The 4,074-nt window shown below is 38.6% G+C and overlaps 1 pseudogene across 1 annotated transcript; it reads right to left on the reverse strand.

The window, feature by feature from the left end:
* Window positions 1-444: 444 nt before the first annotated feature.
* On the reverse strand, window positions 445-4,068 carry LOC116087561 (annotated as a pseudogene). Its single transcript, XR_004117479.1, has one exon. The product of XR_004117479.1 is annotated as an uncharacterized LOC116087561 (transcript).
* Between the last annotated feature and the right edge of the window lie 6 nt (window positions 4,069-4,074).

The raw sequence follows: 4,074 nt of genomic DNA on the forward strand, positions 1-4,074 counted from the left end.
TATCTCAATCGGTATTTACCACTTAAACATGAGAAAAACATTCTAAAGGCAAGTGCAAAAAAAAAAACATTTCTAAATAATTGGTGCAGCAGTTTGGACTAAGTAAATGGCTGTTGAGGGGAAGACTTGAAGATCATGTCTTACTCAACATTTGAAACAAGATGAACAGTTCTTAACACAAGGAAGCAGGCTTTTCAGCAGGGCATGCGCCACCACTGCCCGGCTTACTTTCATCTTTTTATATAAAAGATTGAGCCATCAACCAGACACAGAAACTGAGGCCAAATAGCAAAACCCATCTGTCTACACACAGCCAAGGCCATCAGAATCAAGATTGCAGTGAATCCTCCTTGAGTCTAAAAATTGCCTGTGACCAGTTTAAGCACCAGAACCTTAATCCAGTTTCCACCTTTTAAGACCCCAAGGATGAAAAAACACAAATGATTACTTCATGCATTTTATTGATAGTCTATATTTTAAGTCTGCAGTATGACATCGTACATAGGGAAAAAGCTTCTTCCTAAAAGATAGCTATTAATAATCAAACCAGATTTAATGACTGACCATTCAAGGTCTTTCTGCATTAAACAAGTTAAATTTTAGCAGGTGTAAAGCACTGTACAAAAAGTTGGGTACATTCTCAAAATTCAACACAGGGCTTCCCAACCAAGTTTGCTGGATCAGATACCGGAGAAGGGTGTTTCGTTCAGGTTTAAATGGTAAGAAAATAAGAAAGCAGACAAAGCAAGCCAAGCAAATTCACTTCCCTTGGTGCTCCTCTGTTGCCTTTTGAAAGTGTCTCGTGGAGGTCAGGAAGCCCTGGTATGACAATCACTCCAGTCTTTTGACAGCATGCACACATGTGCTTCATGTTCAAAGACTTAAGGGCTCTTCAAATCCTTTCTTACAGGCTTTACAGAGCTTTCCAGGATTGCTGCCCAGTTCTGCACAGGAACCCAAGTAAACATCTATTCCAAAGCAGCTTTTCCATTACCAGGCCAACTGCGTACCTACTCCACTGGACACTTCACAGGGCCCTATACCTTTAAAAGCAGCACCAGGGACAAATGGAACTAGCAAGAGGTAAAATCCAACGCTGGACAGTTTAAACACGTAGAAACCAATCTGTTAAAAATGTTAGTAACAGGGCACTGAACAGAGTTAAGGCTGGGCAGCTGGCTTGACTCTAACTTGCAACTGGAAAACAATCTTCAGAATGAGAACTCAGAAAAACCTTGAAACAAGCAAGGCACAGTGGTATGACAGGGTTCACTTTCACTGCGCATCTCTAGCTGCTCTCCCCAAATGACTATAAAGCAGCTGTGGGACTTCAGTAAACAAATCCTTGCTGGGCTGGGGTAATACATACCTATAATCCCAGCAATCAGGAGGATCACTAATTCCAGGCCAGCCTGGGTTACAAAACAAGACCCTCTCAAAATACCCAAAACAATAAGTCCCATGTATCTCACTGTAATTTTGAGTAGTCGGTAACTTTTTTAAGATTTGAATCCAGGCATCTACATGGACATGAAAAAAAAAATCATAAACCTGATACTTTAGAAAAAAAAATCCCTGGTAGTTCTATTCTAAGCTGTAGGCTTTTAAATGCAAACTATGGTGACTAACAGGAGGCCACTCAGTTCCTGGAGTGTTGAATAGTATTTTAGAAATGTTCCAGTGAAGGTAAAAGAATTGAGTGCTAAGTACCTGCATTCCTAACATTCAAGAGGCAGAGGCACAAGGACTGCCACAAGACTGAAGCCAGCCTGGTCCAGAGTGCCAGGCCAGCTGAATTACCTCCAGAAAGGTAATTCAGAATGCTAAAAAATTGAAGGGTGGATATTGATTGAGCTCACAAAAGTTTTTGTTAAACTGGGACTTAGAAATACTTTCCTCAGACCTTGCACTTTAACTTCCCAAGTAAAGCATGATACATCAACATACACTTAAAAATAATTTTTAGAAGAACCATTTACTAGTTAACTCAATTACAACACTGTTACTGAGCATTAAACATACTGAACTGTACTAAAGGGGAAAAAGAAACACCTTCACATGTGCCTTCTCTACCTCATTATACAGGTACAGAAAGAATACTTCAAGAGAGTGAAAATCAGAACAGTCTTAGAAGATTAGCCAAGAATCTAAGTGCCCTGCGAGCATGGCTTCCAGGTACTGCATATTTTTGGTTAAGACGTGTGATATGGAAGCCAGTAAGAAAAAACACTAAACAAATCAGCTAAGGCAGATTACAAATTATTTCCTTTCACACAAGAATTATCCTCCATCCAAAAAAAAAAAAAAAGTCAACCACAAGGTGCCACTGTATTCAAGCAAACTGTCAGAAATGGCCTTTAACAGTCATTTTGTAACATAGACCTCTTTATCACATGGTTATTTGGAGACTCAGTCATAGAAGCAGGTGGTTAAATACAAAGTGTGCTAAATGCTAACCCTTCATAACTATAAGACATTGACAAAAGCAGAGAATACTTGGCACAGAAACAAAGTTTTCCCAGGAGGAAAAAAAAAAAACAAAACAAATACAAAGCAAAATATTGCATAAGGTAACAGAGCAAACCAGTTTCCTAGCTTGGATGGAGTCATAACAGTTGTGCCCTAAAGACTGAGCATCTCCTGGCACTACTGTTTTTGTTATCAAGCTGTCAATTATCTGTTCCAACACTACCATGTGAGCCTCCTTCCTCTCCCCACCAAAGCCGCCTCCATTAACATGGAGGACATGGCAGTGCAACTAACATGTTCTTTTTAGAGTAAATGTTCCAAATTCCCACCACAGCTCTCTTTTTCTGCAGGGTTACTACAAACAGCCTGCCATTTTTAACTTGTTAAATTTTGTTTTTCAGCACTAATAAATCTCAACACTGTAAGCTGTGTGGAATAAAACAAAACACTGCAAACCTTTACACTAGTAAGTGGATTAAAAAATTTTCAAAAATTCAAGGAAAATCAGGCTTTAGTACTTTCCCCTATGCTTTGAACAATGCAATCCCCCCCACATTACCGCATGAAGTTCAAAGTAGGTCTCAAAACACAGAACCTTTCTGTAATAAAGAAAAAGTGCGAAGATACAAAACAAAATGTAAAGTCTTTTGCAAGAAAATGTTCCCTCAAGAATAGGTGTTTGGACACTGGTGAGGAAACCAAGATTCCTGTTCTTCATTGCACACCTGACACCTACACCAACAACCTTATCTTTAACAGCTGCAACTAGTAATATAGAATAACTGTGGACACGAAAATAAAAAAGCAACTCCCACTAAAAATCCTTGTATCCATTCTAGATGACCCAATGTCTACGAGTACTTCTTGAAATAGTCCACATGCACGTCAAAAAAGTGCATTCTACTGAAGGCTAGAAATGGAAAGACTGACTTCCAGTGTTTTTGAATAGCTTCAACATCTACATTCATAACCAGTATCCTGCTTGAGTTACCTCTAACTTCAATACTTCAGAGATGAGTGATACATTTGGGGAGGTTAGGGAGGTGCCTGCTGTCCATCACTGTGTTCAGAATGTGCTGCAGCTGTTTTTGAGCTATAGAAAACAAACACCCCTAAAATGGAACATTTTAACAAGAGGAAAATGGATTTTGTGTTTTTACTTAACCATCCTTGACTATCCTGCAGATCTGAAAACCATAGAAAGGTGACAAGGAGGCTCACAAATATAAAGGAACCCTGACTTTTACATGGACAAGTCATTTAAAAAGATAAAAATGTATTACATAAGCGCCATAAACAGTGAAATATGCTTCTATTAAAAAAAATAAGTGAAGCTTTGTTTGGACATTATTTCCTTGCAAGAGCAGTACATATCCTTTGTAAACAACTACCATATTTACAATGTACTTTCCTTAATACTTAGGTAGGACTGAAAGCCAGAAGAAAACATGAAAGAATGTACTTTGAAATAATCTTTACTGCTAAGGCATTATCAGTGAGGATAAGCAGGTAATTCCTAAAGCAGATTTGTGTAAAACATTTTCTAGAGTACTGGACTAACCTGGGTAGTTAGCTCATTTGGTTAAAGGCCAAGATTGTGTATGC

This window comes from Mastomys coucha, chromosome X, assembly GCF_008632895.1.
Source record: "Mastomys coucha isolate ucsf_1 chromosome X, UCSF_Mcou_1, whole genome shotgun sequence".
Lineage (NCBI taxonomy): Eukaryota > Metazoa > Chordata > Mammalia > Rodentia > Muridae > Mastomys > Mastomys coucha.